The sequence below is a fragment of the Triturus cristatus genome, chromosome 9 (assembly GCF_964204655.1).
Source record: "Triturus cristatus chromosome 9, aTriCri1.1, whole genome shotgun sequence".
In the NCBI taxonomy this organism is placed as follows: Eukaryota; Metazoa; Chordata; class Amphibia; order Caudata; family Salamandridae; genus Triturus; species Triturus cristatus.
This window is the reverse complement of record NC_140592.1, coordinates 719,825,339-719,845,439: the sequence shown is the minus strand read 5'-3', so window position 1 is coordinate 719,845,439 and position 20,101 is coordinate 719,825,339. Positions and strand designations below refer to the sequence as shown.

General features: G+C 43.0%; 1 protein-coding gene across 2 annotated transcripts in view; it reads right to left on the bottom strand.

Annotated features, from left to right (window-relative positions):
• LOC146798598 (solute carrier family 22 member 6-A-like) overlaps positions 1 to 20,101 on the bottom strand; it is a 536,863-nt gene that overhangs the window by 25,027 nt on the left and 491,735 nt on the right. The window lies entirely within an intron of this gene.

Genomic DNA, 20,101 nt, shown 5'->3' with positions numbered 1-20,101 from the left:
GTAAGCGAAAATAAAAAAATAAGATTTTCCTTTTTTATTTTTACACACGATTTGGAGCCCTAGGAAATCTTTAACGTTCCACACATGCGATGCAATGACTTCTTTTTTTATTTCCCTTTTTATTTATTGATGGTTCTTATGTGGGTGGTTTAAAAATTCAAAGAGATTGCCCTTCAGGCTCCCTGTAGTAATCACTGTCACGTGATGGGCTTGGGTTTGGAGCCGAGGGAGATGGGGTAGAGCAGGCTCAGAGCTCTTCTTTCGCCTTCAACAGAAAGTTCCATGCATTTGAGAAGCGCATTCCTTTATTTGTATTTTCTGTTAGGGAGTAACACCAGGGAGGAACAGCATGTGGTGTATATGTTGGCAGTTGCAGGATCCACAGCCTGGCGTCAACAGAGGATGTTGTGCCAGCAGCTGCCATATTGTCTGGCCCCTTGCCCCAAAGCTCCCTGACATGCTTTCCTATACTTGAGCTACAGATACACATGAATTTATGTGAAATAGTCATTAGAAATGTAAGCATGTGGGTTGTGTGGAATCCTGCGAAGAGCGTGTTTATAGGAATTTGGGGGCAGGTGACGGGGTTAGGGGAGAGTTGTTGGGCACTACAGAGGGGCAAGGGAAGCAATGGCAAAGCAGGATGGGGTAGGAGGGACATTAAAGAAACTACAAAGCTGGAGGGAGTGGGAGAGGCAGGGCAAGCAACAAGGATGTGCCAGGGTGGAAGTCTCAGAGAGGTGTTGCAAACAAATGCACTCCCATTGAGTACTAGCGTAAAATGAAAAACAAAAGTATATCTGCAAGAGGGCAGCCAGTGGAAGGATACTGGCCACTGGAAGCATTACTTGGTCCAGGCTCCACGGCAAGAAGAATACTCTATGACTGAAAGCCCAGGAGGAAGACAGAGGTTAAGAGGAGGGTGTTGACCAATAGTAAGAAAGTAAGCAAGGGTGATGTAGGAGCCACGTGGGAGCCAGTCAATGGTAAGTAATGGGTGGGTTCTGAGCCAATTTCAAGATTTTTTAATGCAAGAGATTTTGCAAGACAGCTCAAGCTCTGTGCAGGCGTAACCTGAAAATGAGCACCAGCCTGCATAATTATTTTCTGCTCTTGTGATCCCCATAATACCTCTGATGTCCTGCTGCAGTACTCTGCTTCTGTTAGAATCTTTTTCCAAAAGCCTCTTTCTAGGTATAGCCTGAGGGACCCAGTGTATTGAAAATGAATATTCACTCCAGTGAACCAACTGTGGGCGCCTCAGGGCTTTTGGCTAAAGAATGGTGATGGCTTTGAGTGGGAAAGGGTCATTCAGGACTGAAGCCTGCCAAAGCACAAAAAAAGACACAACATATTGAACCAGGGCCATATTAATCACTCTGCTTTCAACTTTCACTGGCTAAAGAAGTAGAAAACCAGTACCTGATTGTTACGTTCCGGAGTTTCATTGCATAGTCACCACATGTCCCTTTTATGACACAGTGACAAATCAACATGATGGATCCTGTTGTCTGGAGTTGATTTTACTTGGGCCCAAGATACTATTTCATTCCAGTTCAGCATCCAAATTATCCCCTTTGAGCATCTTTCTGTACAAGAGCAGCAATAACAAGCAGATAAGGTGCCTCTTACTTTTAATTTTTTCTGCCAATTGCTTTATTGTAAATAGCTTAGGAAATTGGTGCAATATGAAATGGTAAATATCTTGGTGCATGCTTATTTGAGCAATTTTTTGTCCAATAAGTCTATATTTATAAATTTGTCATGCACATGTTTATATTTTAAATGTATGAGCTGTGATCCTAGTTACACAGGCCATGCTTCTTTTGGATTTTTTTAAATGTATGCTATCAGGCCTTTTAGACCCTCCTCACTTTTTCTTCCACTTAAAGCAGTGTCTGAGTACTTGCATGAGTGAACAAAAGACATCATAAAGTTATTTATATCAATCACATCTTGTGAAACTGCCTGTATGTCAGTAAAAAACAGCCTATGCACTTCCTACTTTAGTCCCCAGTTTTCATACTAATTGCATTTCTACGTCTCAGAGTGTAGACATGTCAAGGGTGTCAATCAGGTACGTTACCTTCAAAAGGCTCTAAACTTACCTCTCTTTCATCGCATGCCATTACCTTTTCACGCTTTTTCAAGTTATGACATTATTGCTATGGACTACATTACAGAGACTGAACTGGATTGGTGAAAACATTTTTCTAAAACTCTGACAAAAAAAAATGTATCTCCACTTTTTGGAATGCTGTGTGCCTTAGGGAGACAGCTTAAAAGAAACTAATAAGTGTAGTGAGCTACCGTCCCACTTGGAACGACCTTTGACCATCATGGTGATGTGCACGTATACCCTATAGCCAGACGTGCCCAGGGGTATAAATAAAGGGAAGCCCACCTAGTTCTTACTACCAATGTGAGGATCCATAATTTCAATGTTACCTGCTAGACCCCTATGCACCAGCACAACTGCCTGCACTGGTGACGAGAATCCCGATGGCCACGCGCTCCTTCTCCTCTGGCTCCAGCAGCCCCAGGGGCATAACACAAGCCCCTGCATCCCCCGTGGTGCAGGGGGGCAAGCTGCAGAGGGCCCCCTCAGTACAGTAATCTGGCCTGAGAGCTCCTGATAAAATCCGGTGGGGGGCCCCCTTGTACATTGCAGAGGGGGGGCCTCAAACTTTCATTACGCCTCTGGCAGCCCCAACTGGAGTTGACTTCACTGTGAGTCTGCAACACACAGAAATGCACAGCTCACAGCACGTGCAGAAGGCCTCTGCAGATGGGCCACACGGCCAAGGCCACGTCCAGCTACCACGCACTGCACGAGGCAGACACTCAGCAGAACACAACGCCGTACTCAGCAGCTGGACCCAGCACGAGGGCTGAGCACTATACACCCTGGATACAGCAGCACCCATGCAGCACTGAAGGATAGGGGGAGTCAGAGTCTTCTAATTCCCCTTGTGCAGCTTAGGGGAAGGAGCACCACAAGCCTACTTCAGGAAAGTGGGCCCAAAGAGCAGGAAGATAAAACTACTCCTCATGACAGTAACCTCCCCCAGTTGCTCATTACTTTCAAGCACAGTGCGTCCAGCCTACCTGAGAGCCTTACACACTGGGGTAGCTCAAAGACAAATTCAGATCACCGCTCAGCCATAAGACCGAGACACAGCACTGTAAGCCAAGCTGCACATTAATGCCAGTTACAGCGCCTTGCCGTCGGGAGTATCCACTTCCTTGACGGTCACAGCAGAATAATTGAATTACTGCACCTGTGCATCCAAGTGATTAAAGAAGCATTGCCTTCATTTTTGGCTGGTACTCACAACTAAGAAATGTTTCCTGAAGGTCACCGCTCAATATATTGGTTACTGCTACCTTGCCTCAATTGGTTAATGAAGCACTATCCTCAATTATTGGATACTACTCCAATCTATGAATTGAACCTACGGTAACCTAGTTACTGCGAACAACGCCAGAAGCCAAGCTGTGGCTTTCGTGTTAAGGGCACTACATATCCAGATCATCATTGAGAAGTACCCCAAAATTAATTAAGAAGGACTTCTGCATTCAGGCACCCTGTGTTGCTCGTTCCCAGAATTTCTGTTATGAAGAGATCCCGTACCGCGAGAGGGCCGAAATGTCGTCGACTATTGAAAAGGGAGAGCCCCAATGAGTTATTTTTGAAAAATTGATTGTACTATATCTCCAACTGGCCCCTCTTTTAAATTACCAAAAACCACAGTCTCCAATAGCACTACATTTATTTCCCTGGTTTGGTTTGCTTATGGTCACTTCACTGGGGTTCACAAATCACTTTCAAATGTGAAAATGTATATAATGCAAATATACAAATACAAAATATTTTTATGCTCTTTTGTATCTCAAAGACTGTTAGGCAAATGAAGTTACACACACTTCGGCTGAAGTGAGAACTATGTAATTTCTGTTCTGTGGGTTTTCACGAAAAAATATTGGTATGCCTTATGGATTTAGGGTTTTGTTCTGTATCAAATCAAATCAAACAAAGCTTTATTCGATTTCTATAAGAAAAAATCATAAACAGTACATTAAATCACATTTCATTTTAACATTTGAGGTTGATTTTCCTTACCCCACCTTTACGTGATTACTTTGTTGTAAGATTAAAAATGTCCAAGTTACATATTCATTTTTGTGAAACTGTAGCGCTAGAAAAGCTGGGCGACATTGTCTCATACCAAACTTTTAAAAGAGGTATAATCAATTTTTTTCTTTGAGCATTATAATATTTGCAGAATAAAACCACATGGAGTGTTGTTTGCTCTGAGCGAACATCACAGGGGCACAATTGCATGACTTTTGTCCAGTCGTTCATGTTTGGGAAACTGGTTATTCTATGTAATATCCCAGGTCTAAATTTTGTCAATAGGAATCTATCGTATGAACCACAGACACATAAAAGATAGGGTTGCATACTATAAGTAATTATGATTGTTTGATTATACAATACTGTGGGCTTTGGTATTTCTTCAGATAGTCTAAGAGTTTCCAGTAAGTTCAAGCCTTTTGCTTTCAACATTTTTCTTGTCCAACTGCTCATTGCGTTCAGCTCTGTAAAAAACTCTGGGTGACCTAAGTCGAGCATTCTGTATCTTCTTGTTTTGTTTAAATCTAGGAGGATATACTAATTCTTGCAAAAACAAATTAATTTTGAAAATGAGTTCCTTGTGAACACTGTTTCTGCTTCTTAGCAATACCCAGTTTGCAAGGACATATGGCTCGCTCTTGCTTTTTGAGAATATGGCAACGCCAACGCAGCACAAGGCCATGCACAAGCCCAGAACTGCAACAGCCAACCTACAGAGCTCGTTCAACACGCTACAGCCATTTAGCAAGCTTGCAGACTTTGCCACAGTGGCGCTGAGGTGAAAAACATCTCAACAACTACCCAGCTACCAAAAAGACGGTTGCTGCAGCTACACTATGTGGAAGAGGAAATCTACAAGCTATTGGACTACCTCCTAGGGACGGGCAAGGAAGACGACTATGATATGGCAGTCAGCCCTGAACAGCAATTTTTGACACCCAACTCAACCCAGACTTTGAGTACTCTAAGGTACAGCAAGCATGCAAAGGAGAGCCCATCAACAACTTCTACACCTGCCTGCAGACGCTAGCCAGCATCTGCATGGCTGGTGAAGAATCCAAAGAAGTACGGTTGAAACTTACAGAAAAATGCAGGATAGTCACCCTCCAAGGCCTCATCCTTTGTCAAACAGGTATCAGCCTCAGAGACATCTTAATTCTCGCCAGGTCACGGTACGTGTCTCTGAAATGGACGTAGCAAAAAACACTGGCCATGGCAGCTTGAGGTTCAACAAACCATCAATGATCAAGACCGTGTAAGTTGATGCCATCATGACATGTCAGAGAGACGGAAAGACAAAACCACCTGCTTGGACACCAGACACACGCTGCCAAAAGTGCAAAAAGAACATCCCATTGACAACTGGCCCACCCAAGGGGAAACATGCTCCAGCTAAGGTAAACCAAATCACTTTGCAAGGGTCTGCAGAAGTGAACCAAGAACCTGAGTGGCCAGGGGAAGAGCCACCCACTCAACACCAATTAGGCATCTCAGGATCAATGATTCTGAACAGCAAACCTCATGCTATTCAGAATAAGGATAAACAATATCTGGTGAAGCGATATTTCGAAGAGTTACATGAAAGCAATAGAAACCTGCTTCGTTTTTATGTAATAGATTGTGTTCCCCAGACGATTAGAGGGGGAGACAGAATATGCAAACTGAGGCAATTGAAATATACTTGATCTTGAAACAAAAATACCCAAAGGTTTGAAATCTGATGAAGAGTTAGCCTGCTTTTTAGGAGAATGAAGTATTGTAAAGGGCTGTTATCCATTTGAGAACTATCTGTTGTATGTACAACATATGAAATATTAGCTGTGTAGCTTCTGATACTGTTGTTTTAAATTCACTTCTTATTCTTAGGCACCAGGCATTTTAGATTTTAATTTTAGTATATCTTTTCTTTGTGCTTTTTGTATTTATACAGGTGGAACCATGACACGCTCCTTTTGACAAGAATATCTGTAACTAATCAAGGATTCAATGATGCAAGATCACAGGCAGATAAAGGACCGCTTGATTGTATGCTATATTCAATTATGGATAATATGAATGGATGTAAACTAAATCTCGAATATTGATAATTTACCCATTGTGGTTAAAAAATGATTGTGGAATTCATTGTACAATTTGTCAATTATGAGTAAGAGATATAGTAGGGGATTGTTAACAATCGATTTGTGTCGTGATATCACTGAATTGCAGCCATTCATGAGTAAAAGAAGGTAATAGTGACTCATGTACGTGATGTGTATACAAACATGAATTTTGGAGATTTCATGCATATTAAGTGTACCGTTATAACGTGCTTATGAGATTTATCATATTAATGAATTGTCAACATGGTATGTCGGATTGCACGTTATAAGATGGCCGTTACACATATATAGTTATAATGTTTATTGGTAAATGTGTACTGATAATTTACAAAATTATGTAAGCCTCCTAATGAGATGAAAATGTTCCGTGAATGTTGGCGCCTTCATTGTGATATGATGCTTCAAAGGTGCATACTGTTTCCCTACTTAGGAACTGGAAGATGTAAAAACATATGTTAAGATGGATGCCATATGTTATGATGGATGCCACCGTGGGTGTTTTAACAAAAAGCTTTTAAGAGCCGTCTTTTATGTTAACATTTGTATTTGCACTTAAGTTTGGCCGAAATTTTCTGTCACCCGTGATCAAGGCGTGTAAATGCCGAAACACATTGGGCTAGTTTGGCCATGGAATAAACCCCACTAAAGAAACTTCGTTGTGGTTTGGAATTCCTTTCAGTATGGATTGCGTGTTGCGCAGGGCTCTGTGCTGTGGTGATATATATATAAAGAGAACTCCCATATATTTAAACAGTCCCCCAGGTGTATTTTCACTGTTGGTTGGAACTGGCACTGAGGAAGGTCGAAAGACTGAAACGCGTATGCCGAGCGTTTCACAACATTGAACTTGGTTCCTGCTTTGCGCTTTGAATTTTGACAATAAATCTACCAGTTGTCACTGAGCATGTGTCGGCCCGTTTCTGAGTTGGAATGGGGTTGGACTTGATGTGTCACCGGTAAGGCAAGCACCGGTTACCGACAGGCCCTCTCGGTTTGGAGCTACGCGCACTGCTTGCTACTCCTGGTCTGTGTATAAAAGTACAGCCCCTCACCCCCCCACTTGGAAAGGAAACTTACCTGGATATTGCCAAAGGATGGGGAGAGAGGATGCGGCAGTTTGCTGCATTAAGGTGCCAACAGTAATTCCATTGCCATCATTGTCTCCCGTGATAGACGCTGGGGTGATTGTGCATTCCGTGGCCAGCAGGACTGGGACGCCACTTGACGTACGAGTATAGAAATCACTGTATTTTAACTCGCAGCAGGGGCACATGAAATCCCGGCATTGGATCACGATGAGCAGCGCAGCCAGAGGCCGTGGAGATTGGTTAATTAACACACTCCAATCAGAAGAGAACTCCCATATATTTAAACAGGCCCCCAGGTGTATATTTTCACTGTTGGTTGGAACTGGCACTGAGGAAGGTTGAAAGACTGAAACGCGTATGCCGAGCGTTTCACAACAGTGAACTTGGTTCCTGCTTTGCGCTTTGAATTTTGACAATAAATCTACCAGTTGTCACTGAGCATGTGTCGGCCCGTTTCTGAGTTGGAATGGGGTTGGACTTGATGTGTCACCGGTAAGGCAAGCACCGGTTACCGACACGCCCTCTCGGTTTGGAGCTACGCGCACTGCTTGCTACTCCTGGTCTGTGTATAAAAGTACAGCGCGTCGCCCCCCCCACTTGGAAAGGAAACTTACCTGGATATTGCCAAAGGATGGGGAGAGAGGATGCGGCAGTTTGCTGCATTAAGGTGCCAACAGTAATTCCATTGCCATCATTGTCTCCCGTGATAGAGGCTGGGGTGATTGTGCATTCCGTGGCCAGCAGGACTGGGACGCCACTTGACGTACGAGTATAGAAATCACTGTATTTTAACTCGCAGCGGGGGCACATGAAATCCCGGCATGGATCACGACGAGCAGCGCAGCCAGAGGCCGTGGAGATTGGTTAATTAACACACTCCAATCAGAAGAGAACTCCCATATATTTAAACAGGCCCCCAGGTGTATTTTCACTGTTGGTTGGAACTGGCACTGAGGAAGGTCGAAAGACTGAAACGCGTATGCCGAGCGTTTCACAACATTGAAAATGGTTCCTGCTTTGCGCATTGAATTTTGACAATAAATCTACCAGTTGTCACTGAGCATGTGTCGGCCCGTTTCTGAGTTGGAATGGGGTTGGACTTGAGATATATATATATATATATATATATATATATTCACTGAAAAAACCATAGGTTTCACACATGTTATAGTTAGCGGAAATTTTACTGATAAAAAACCAATGAAATTCCCCCGTTATAGTTAGTGCAGGCAACTATAACTCACGCGACCGCAATCCTCTGCTGATGCTAATACTGTATTTAGACACTTATTTGCCCATGTCTTCTTCCATACATTTTTAGCTATACATATATTACAAATATTTTTTTTTCATAAAGACACATATGTCATCAGCAGAAGATTGCGGTCGCGTGAGTTATAGTTGCCTGCACTAACTATAACGGGGGAATTTCATTGGTTTTTTATCAGTAAAATTTCCGCTAACTATAACATGTGTGAAACCTATGGTTTTTTCAGTGAATTTGCAAGGTTTTTTAAATGCTAATTCCTAACTATAACGTGTGTGAAACCTATGGTTTTTTCAGTGAATTTGTACGGTTTTTTAAATGCTAAGTTACTTTACGCCATTCGTGGCGTGCGCGCCCACTTAACGCAGTTCGTTCCGTGCGCGCACGGTGCGCTTCGCGCACCGTGCGCGCACAGTGAGCACGCGGCGCGCTTCGCGCACCGCGCGCCCACTTTACGCAGTTAGTGCCGTGCACGCACGGTGGGCACGCGGTGCGATGACAAAGCAAGAAAGCACGTCAACAAATCTGTTTCTGCTTTCCTCCGTGACTATGGTATGGGTGCCATTTACCACAACAACTTGCGTTATGACATGCAAGACATTTATAGAGGAGATGGTGTGCACTTCAATGATGAAGTCTTCCTCTTGAACCTTAGACTCTGCATCGGTACTTACTTGTAGGTACCACTAAAAAATCATTTCATAAACACAACGGCTCTTTTTAGAGCCCCCTAATATCTAAACACTTAAATCTGATTTTCATTTTTTTTTTTTTTTTTTCCTACCGTACGCTTACCGTAAGCTTACCGTACGCGTACCCCGTGATTTTTTTTAAAATCAATAAATGTTTTCTTTGTACTTTTCTGTCCTTCTTTGACCCCCTTACAAATGTTAGGGGGTCTGTAACTCTCCTCATTGCCCCCTTTCCTTGTTTTCACTCTTTTTTTTCAGAGTGAAATACACAAAATGGCGGCCGCCGCTTCCTGGTTTCGGCCGATTCGAATGTTTACTAAGATCTAAGAGCCAATCAGAATCGCGCTCGCGCACGCCACCGTACGCTTACCGTAAGCGTACGGTAAGCGTACCGTAAGCGGGCTCAGATATATATATTGATTTAAAGGCTATTTTCTCAGAATCTACTGAACAGATTTACACCAAACCTACAAAAGGCACTTCCTTGACCTAGGGACTACCTCTCTGCCAAATTTTGAGTAATTCTGTTCAGCCGTTCGGGCTGTAGCTCGTTCTAAAGGTCCTATGGAAAAATGCATGGGAAAAACGCGTTTTGGGACCCCCCTTTTATCTCAGCCCCCGCTTCACGGATCCCCCCGAGACTTTCAGGGTAGGAGCGGAGCGTAGCGCCCCACCTATTTTGAGAAATTCGCGAGGATTCGTCGACCGGCGCCAAAGTTATTCAAAATAGAATGTTGAGGTTTTCCTATGGAAACGTGGTCCTAACTATAACTACCTACTGGCGACCGCCAGTAGGTAATATATATATATATATATATATATATATATATATATATATATATATTATCTACTGGCGGTCGCCAGTAGATAGTTATAGTTAGGACCGCGTTTCCATAGGAAGTCTGAAAATTCTATTTTGAATAACTTTGGCGCCCGTTGACGGATCCTCGCGAAATTTTCAAAACTAATGAGGCGCTCTGCTCAGCTCCTACAATGGAAGTCTCGGGGTGATTCGTCAAGCGGGGGCTGAGAAAAAAGGGGGGTCCCAAAATGCATAGGACCTTTAGTCGAAGGTACAGCCCGAACGGCTGAACAGAATTACTTGAAATTTGGCAAAGAGGTAGTCCTCAGGTCAGGGATGTGCCTTTTGCATATATGATGTCAATCTGTTCAGTAGTTCCTGAGAAAATTGCCGTTAAAAGTACATAAATATCTATATGCGCGCACCGTGCACGCACCGTGCGCGCAGCTTAACGTGCGCGAGCGTAATTGTGATTGGTGGTTACATGTCAGTCAACATTCGAATCGGTCGAAATCAGGAAGTGTTGTCCACCATTTTGTGTGTGACAGTGAAAAAGAAAGGTGGAGAACGTGAAAAGGGGGCAGGGTACAGAGTTCCTGACCCCCTATCTTTTGTCAGGTGGTCCCTGAAGGACCCTGAAGGGTGAAAAAAACATTATTTTTTTTTTTAAATCGCGGGGTGCGCGCACGGTGCGCACACCGTCGCGAGGTGTGCGCACGCGCACGGCGGAAAAAAAATCATTAAAAAAATAGAATTAAAAATCAAATTTAAGTGTTTAGATGTTAGGTGGCTCTAAAAAGAGCCGTTGTGTTAATTGAGGAACAGAGGAACAAAAAAATGAAAATAATTATGGGGTGCCGCATGTGTGCTGCTGTATCTTGCTCTCTATTAGGGGAATGCTGGTGTCCCCATAAGAGAGAAGAGCATTGCACGCATTGCACCGTATATGCACCCTCTTGAACAGAGGGTGTATATCCAGAGGAACAGAAGCAGGTGAAGCTGCTGCCGCAGATGAAGTGCTCAGCTGAGCTGCCGATGATGTGCTCAGCTGAGCTGTTGCGGATGTGCTCGGCTGAGCTGCTGGAGGGTTGTCTCTAGCAGCTCGAGCAAAAGCCACAGGGTGTACTCCTTTAACGTGCCTGATTATAGTGAAAATACTAAAAGAGTATTTCTTTTTAGAATCTCCTCTTGATAAGACAACACCACAAATAGTGCAGGTGACTTTTGGAGCATTCACCTTCTTCTGCCCCTCTGGAAATCTAAAAAATTGCCAGATAAAAGAGTCTTTCTGTTTCCAGAAGATGACTGCTGCTCTGCCATTCTCAAGTACTGGAAAAGCTGCTCAGCTTCTTCTCCCAGGGAATCAGAAGAAATAATGAGGGGAGTGGGTGTGGTGTTGGAAGTTTCTGGAACTGAAACTACTATAAACCAATGAAAAGTGTTGTTTCTTAAACACATGACCTGAAACTACTATAAACCAATGAAAAGTGTTGTTTCTAAATCACATGACTTGCCGTGCGCAGGGTGCGCGCACGGAGCACGCAAGCATGCGCGCACGGAGCACGCACGCATGCGCGTATGGAGCACACGCGTACGGAGCACGCACGACGTACGCATGCGCACGTAGAGCACGTACGCATGCGCACACGGAGCACGTACGCATGCGTGCACCGTGAATTAAAAAAAAAAAGAGCTGAGCCATTCCATATTACAGAATAAAGTCAATCTATAACTATAACCATAGGTTTCACACATGTTATAGACGGAATTAGCATTTAAAAAACCTTGCAAATTCACTGAAAAAACCATAGGTTTCACACACGTTATAGTTAGGAATTAGCATTTAAAAAGCCTTGCAAATTCACTGAAAAAAACATAGGTTTCACACACGTTATAGTTAGGAATTAGCATTTAAAAAACCTTGCAAATTCACTGAAAAAACCATAGGTTTCACACATGTTATAGTTAGCTGGACATTTCACTCGTACAAAACCATTGAAATTCCCCGTTATAGTTAGTTCAGCTAACTATAACTCGCGCGCCCGCAATCCACTGCTGATGACGTCACATATTACATCACTCATGACATGGTCAGTGACATCACTCATGACATCACTGATGACATCTCAAATGACATCACTGATGACATCACTGATGACGTCATCCATGTGATAAATTACCACATCTTCTCACACCCTAATATAACCTTTGATACACCGACTCAAAATTTCAGAGTTCCATTCTCAAAACCATACATACTGCAATACCAATAACTACATACCCACTAATTAACTCTTAGGTCTACATACACCTCCACTCATTCACCTGTACAGTCACTCATACTTACAGTCAATCCATACAAGACTATCATATGCATTTATACACCTATATAGACACTCACACACCACCAATAATCCATAGAGGTACTCTCACACCTAGTCAGTCATGCAAATAATCACACTCCCATTTACTCACCTATGCGGTTATACACACTCAAGTTCACTTATTCATAAAAATAGTACCACATTCTTACGCTCTTATAGAATCATTGATACAAGCACACACTCATCCATACAGTCACTCTCACAATCACACACTCTCACATCTACCCACTTATATACTCTTAGACGCATATATACTGCCTTTCACATATGTAGTTAGTCACAAATGTACCACTGAGATATACATTCAATCCCTAACACACCCATACATACACTCACTCAACCATACAGTCCATCACAGATGCACTCTTAAAACCATGCACCCATAGAATCACCCACTCACACATCTATGCATAGAGTCACACACACCCTACCCACACAAACACTCAGGAACCCATACAGATACTGAGACAAGCAATCAATAACTCATATAGACACTCATATAGCTATTCATAAAACCATGCAGCCACTTATACACCAACATACAGACACATACAAACATTTACACAGTTTAGTCACTAGTCTGCAGTAAGATACATTTAATGACTCACTTATAAAGTCAGTTACGCACCACAGAAAATCATCCATTTACACACTTGTACACCCACTTATTCTTCAACAGGCCTTTCCCTATATATATTAAACATATTAAAATTGTTCAGAAACACATACTCAATGGATGATGTCATCAGTGATGTCATCAGTGATGTCATTTGAGATGTCATCAGTGATGTCATGAGTGATGTCACTGACCATGTCATGAGTGATGTAATATGTGACGTCATCAGCAGTGGATTGCGGGCGCGCGAGTTATAGTTAGCTGAATTAACTATAACGGGGGAATTTCAATGGTTTTGTATCAGTGAAATGTCCAGCTAACTATAACATGTGTGAAACCTATGGTTTTTTCAGTGAATATATATGACCTGAGTTGCTGGCTATCAGACCGTCACAAAATATTGGGTGACCTAGAGAAATTTTCATACCCTAGGAACGGCCATACAGGAAAGAACCATATACACGATACTGATGAGCCCTGAAGAAGTCTCATGGGAGACGAAACGCGTTGGCTATGGCTATGTGAACATGAAATGTGAAATACAAGAAATCTTCATTCAAAAACAATAAAGAAGAAAAACTCTATATCTTGTGTCACAAGCTTTATCAAACGGCTGTTGTTACTTGGAGATCATACAAAAGTATATAGTGCTGAACCTCTTGTGTATTTGTATGTCAATGTAGGACTTTGTCCCACATTTTTGAGAGTAAAGAGGGTAGTACTCTCTGGTTTCGTGCAATATCCTTGATTAATTACGGTAACCACTGATATTTGTTTGTTGCGGATCCAATCAGCCTCCACCCTCTTCTTTGTGTTTATAAAATATATAGTTATAGTTAGGACATATTATCCATAGGAAATCCGCAACATTCTATATGGAATAACTTTGGCGCCGGTTGACGAATCTTTGCGTAATTTTCAAAACTGTTGGGGCACTCCGGTCTGCTCCTATCCTGAAAGTCTTGGTGTGATTCGTCAAGCGGGGGCCGAGAAAAAAGGGGAATCCCAAAACATGTTTTCTCCATGCAATTTTCCATAGGAACCTTTAGTCGCAGCTACCGCCCGAACTGCTGAACGGAATTACACCAAATTTGGCAAAATGGTAGCCCTTGGTTCAGAGTTGTGCCTTTTGGTTAAATGGTGTAAATCCGTTCCGTAGTTCCTGAGAAAATCAAAAGTAAAATCACATATATATCTGGGCAGAGCCTAACCACACATCTCATCGTGAGATCTGATTGGCTGTCAGCACTTCATCCAAGAAGTGTTGGCAGCCATCTTGGGACCAATATACATGATAGCACCTCATTAAAAAGCATTGCAGTTAATAGAAGGTTTTAAGACTTTAGTTACATTATAACTCATTTGTTGATGGTATCATACTCATTTTAGGAATTGTGGTGTGTTCTAAGGTGATTTTACCATGTGAAAAAGCCTTCTGCTGGGATATCATGAATCATGTTTGAGAGAAAACTATTTTCTCATGCTTTTCCCACAGAGGTTTGGAAGGTGATATATAAGCTAAACTGAGAGCATATTTTCTGTAAATTCACATTATCTTTCTCAGTCATGTGAGAATGAAGTCTGACATTCTCAGTAAAACATGTACATCCAACAAGGACAGAGACTGTCAGTTGATTCCATTGTGTACTACTGTAACTTCCCAGAGTGTTCTAAAGAACAACTAGAGCGCTAACAGTCCTACTTATGACAAACGTATTGCACACCTGAAGCCATCTTGATTGGAATAAAGTGGTAACTCTTAAAACATTTCATTTAAAAAGGAACAAAATGAGGGGGATCATTTTGCCATGGAAAGTATGATTAACACTGCAGAAAGAAAAATTAGGGCACATTTTGAGTGGCTTCTCAAATCCTCTTCTATTTCATTAAAACATTCTGACATGCAGACTGAAACATGCACTTTCAATACCAGAAGCAGACTTCCCTGGTGAGCAGTACATTTACTACAGTGATCTAATGAGCAACTAGAGTGCTAACATTCTGAATTTATGGCAAATGTGTGACACATCTGAATGCCTTCTTGATGGAATTAAAGTAAAAAACTGAAAGTATTTCCTACTTAGGAGACTGTAGTAAATGAGGAAATTAGGAAACTTCATAACAAATAAGTCTCCCAAGATGGCCACCAGAGACATAAGAGCCCAAATGTAGCACAAATATCACCTAGATGTAGCCCAAGTATAGCCCAATGACAGAATGTCCCAGAGTGTTCTAAAGAAAAATGAGAGCGGTAACAGTCTTACTTATGACAAAAGTATGGCACACCTGAAGCCATCTTGATTGAAATAAAGTGGTAACTCTTAAAACATTCAATTTAAAAAGGAACAAAATGAGGGGGTTCATTTTGCCATAGAAAGTATGATTAGCGCAGCAGAAAGAAACATTTGGGCACATTTTGAGTGACTTCTCAAATCCTCTTCTATTTCATTAAACAATTCTGACATGCAGACTGAAACATGCACTTTGAATACCAGCAGCAGACTTCCCTGGTGAGCAGTAGCTTTACTACAGTGATCTAATGAGCAATTAAAGTGCTAACATTCAGAATTTATGGCAAATGTGTGACACATCTGAATGCCTTCTTGATGGAACCAAAGTAAAAAACTGAAAGTATTTTCTACTGGGGAGACTGCAGTAACTGAGAACATTAGGAAACTTCATAACAAATAAGTCTCCCAAGATGGCCACCAGAGACAAAAGATCCAAAATATAGCACAAATATCACCCAGATGAAGCCCAAGTATAGCCCATCGACAGAATGTCCCAGAGTGTTCTTAAGAACAACTAGAGCGCTTACTGTCTTACTTATGACAAAAGTATGGCACACCTGAAGCCATCTTGATTGGAATAAACTGGTAACACTTAAAACATTTAATTTAAAAAAGAACACAATGAGGGGGTTCATTTTGCCATAGAAATTATGATTAGTGCTGAACAAAGAAAAATGAGGGCACATTTTGAGTGACTTCTCAAATCCTCTTCTATTTCATTAAAAAAGTCTGACATGCAGACTGAAACATGCACTTTTAATACCAGCAGCAGACTTTCGTGGTGAGCAGTAGCTTTACTACAGTGATCTAATGAGCAACTAGAGTGCTAACATTCAGTATTTATGGCAAATGTGTGACATATCTGAATACCTTCTTGATGGAATCAAAGTAAAAAACTGAAAGCATTTCCTACTGAGGAGACTGCAGTAAATGAGGAAATTAGGAAACTTCATAACAAATAAATCTCCCAAGATGGCCACCAGAGACAAAAGAGCCCAAATGCAGCACAAATATCACCCAGATGTAGCCCACATGCAGCCCAATGACAGAAGTGTGCAAAACACTTTTTATTTTTTGTGTTTTTGCAGTTTTATATAGTGCAGACTTGTCAGGTATTGGAGTGCTTTACATGAGCATTGGTTACATCACACAAGAACAAATTCATTTTAGTTGTAGACATGGGGAGATTAAGTGATTTGACCAGAAACACAGAATGTCGTGCTGAAGCAGAAACTCCAACCTGGTTCCCCAGTTGCAAAGTCTGCAGCTCTGGAAGTAACACCATATCCTCTCCCCTATATGCAACATTTAATCAAGTGGTTAACTGGATAAAAAAACATAAAGATAACAAATAATTTAAAAGTGCTTTGTCGCTATTTGAAAACTCAGAAAATATGTCCTCATTTTAGTTTTTTAGAGCACTAACCATAATTTTGATGCAAATAAGACCCTCTCATATATGTAATTTCTAAAGGAAATGCTCTAGGTATTACAGTTTTGATTACATCAAGATGACGTCAGGCGTTCCACACTTTTGTAATAAATATAGAATGTTAGCAATCTAGTTGTTTATTAGGATACTGTTGAGAGGCAGAGGCCAGGGGCACGGACTCTGAAAATTGAAGGCAGGTAGGAGGGTGCAGAGGCAACAATTTGACCACACTGGGAAGGCAGGAAGGGCAGTGGCAGCATGACAGACTATGGAGGGCAGTGGAAAGGGGGGCTGGGGCAACACACCAACAATACAGGACTGGCAAGAGAGGCTGTGGCAATATAATAGACCATTGTGGGCAGAAGGAAGAGGCAGTGGTAGTACAACCATACATGCCAGCAGACCCGATTCAGCCAGGAAACGTTCAATGTTTTTAAGCTCAAATGGGCTTTATTTGATCTGCCTCATGTCTACAATCTCCTATTGTTCAATGTAACTCAAAGGGGAAAATTAATATCCCAGTTTTTTTCTCAAAATCTCCCTCTTACCAAGTTCAACATGTTCGCAAGTATGGTACATTGGATCATGGAAGGCAGGAGGAATTAGGGTAGGGACATGGACACGGATAACAGAGGACAGGGGAGATATGGAGAGGTGCACCAAACTGACCCTACAGGGCAGACATCAGGGTTTGCAGCAGCAATATACACCACACAGGGCATGCGGGACGGGTGTGCAGCACCACAATCCATAGGAAGCAATAGGGAGGGGACAGGACCATGCACATTGACAACAGAGAACAGAGGGGAAAGAGGCAATGGTAGCGAGCTGACCATAATGGAAAGACAGGAGAGAAAGCTGCAGCATAACAGACTATAAAGGGCAGGAGGGACGGATCAGGGCCATTACAATGGAACAGACAAGCCAGGAGGGAGCGAATAGGGGTCTGCACATGGAAACAGAGGGCTGGGGGCAAGGGGGCAGGGCAGGAGCAGCAAGATGACCATGGAAGTTAGGCAGGATGGGCACTAGAAGCAAGACACACCATGAAGACCAACAGTGAGACTATGATGGCATACACACAGACCATGGAGGGAAGGTGGGAGGGGGTCAGGGGCAGCTAGCTGACCACATAGGGAAGGCGAGAGGGGCCGTGGCAGCACAGAAGACCATGCATGGCAAGCGGGAGGGCTAGTGGCAGTACAATGGCTATGATGGGCAAGAAGTAGGGTGTAGGGGCATGCACAAAGGACCATGGAGGATAGAACGGAGGGTCAGGACCTGGGCACAGACAAAAGAGTTCAGGGGAAGGGGCCTCACAACAGACCACGTGGGGCAGGCAGGAAGAGTAGTTGCAGCACAACAGACCAGGGAGGGCAGAAGGGTGTGGCAGTAAAATTGACCACGGGGGACAGGAGGAAGGGGATAGGGGCATGGAATGTGGACAGGCAGGGTGGAGGTGGCAGGGACAGGTTACAGTCATCTGACAATGCTAGGCAGGTGGGAGGGGAGTGGCAGCTCAACAGAACACTCAGAGTAGATAGGAGTGGCAGGTCCATGAAACATGGTGGGCAAAAAGGATGGAGCAGGGGCATGCACAAAGACATTGGAGGGCAGGGGGAAGGGGAATAGGGCAGCAAGCTAAGCACAGAGGCTAAGCAGGAGGTCAATGATGGGGCATAGAATTGGGCAATGGATGTCAGGACGAGGGGACTGGTACATCATGCTAAATGGAGGGCAGTGGCAGCACATCAGACCAAGCATGGCAGGAGGGAGGAGGCTAGTCCATGGATTCAGACAACAGAGGATAGGGAGGAGGTGGATGGGGCAGCAAGCTAACTGTTCAGAGAAGGCAGGTATTAGGAACTTTATTGTTTTTAAAATGTGTGTCTGTGTGAACTACTTAAAATATGAACAAGTATGCAGCATAATCTCACTTTTATTGAGGAAGAAGAGGATGTTTGTGACTATGACTCCGGGCTCACTTGGCAGAAATACCCCCTGACTCTCCACCCCCCATAGCAAAATGTAATACCTGTGAAAAGGGCAGGTGAACGCAGTGTTATATAGAATATAGTCCTGAGAGCACGATTGAAAATGAAAACTAGATATAGTGTATGGTATAAACTATGCACCAAAAAGTGTGATATAAGATGAACCGGGGCGTGAAATATAATATGCAATACATTGTGCGCAATGACAGATACATTGGAGAGCGGGAGATAGCACAGGCACTAGTGCGTGCTATGCGATATGCACCTTGGAGTGTAATATGCACAGGGCAGTGTTGTGTGACCTAACTAGTCTCTAAAGTTGTAATATAAAATATGTGCTGGGGAGTGTAACGTTGCATATGCACTGTGACAAAGATATGGATCCCAGATTGTAATATGTATGGCATAGCGCTGTGCGTTATAACATAGGCATCGAGGAAGCCACATTAGATGAGGCAATATAACCCGTGCGAAGGCAAGTGTGGCATGACATATTCACGGGGTGGTGTTACAGTGCACATGAGCTAGAGAGTGTCATAGCATATGCACTAGCTGGTGGAATACAACACAGAGGTGTGTGGCACTCGGCGGGCACTGGTGGGTGTAACACAGCATTGGGCTCAACCAGGAGCGCACCGTGACTCTCAAGTGAGGTTTGTCTCCTTTGCAGAGAGTAAAATAAAAAGTGTTACACATCCGGCGGTGGATGTGTGTTTTATTAACCGTGAGGGGGGTTTCTTGCATAGTTTTGGTCGAATTTTTGTCGAATCCCCTTTGAATGGCTTGGTGTGCGTGTGTATTAAATGTGCCCGTCAATAGCTACCCATGTTTGTATAAATAAACAACAAGGGTGTCTACTTGGAGAGTACCCAACGGCGGGGGCGCCGGGATAAAGCACGGTAGGGCGTCAGACACGTCAGAGCTTCACTAGCGATGTAAATACATTCCATGTGGATTCATTGTATGCATAGTCGCCTTTTAATGAATATCACGCAACTCGTCATGGTGATAGGTACGTAAGGTTTGTCCAGCATGTCCTAGGTGTTTCTATAAATATATTTAAAAAAAATAATAAAAAACAAAGGCCGGTTCCGGGGGATGGGGTCCCCGGGGCCATAAGTGGCCTGAGGAGGGGGGCAATGCAGCCCCCTCCTAATGAATAAAAAAATCCTCCGGGGCTGATTAAGGCCTCGGGAGGGGGGCCACGCGGCCACTGTCTAAAAAAGTTTTTTGCTATAAAAAAAAATTAGGTGGCAGGCCCTGGGGGATGGGGTCCCCAGGGCCAATAAATTAGA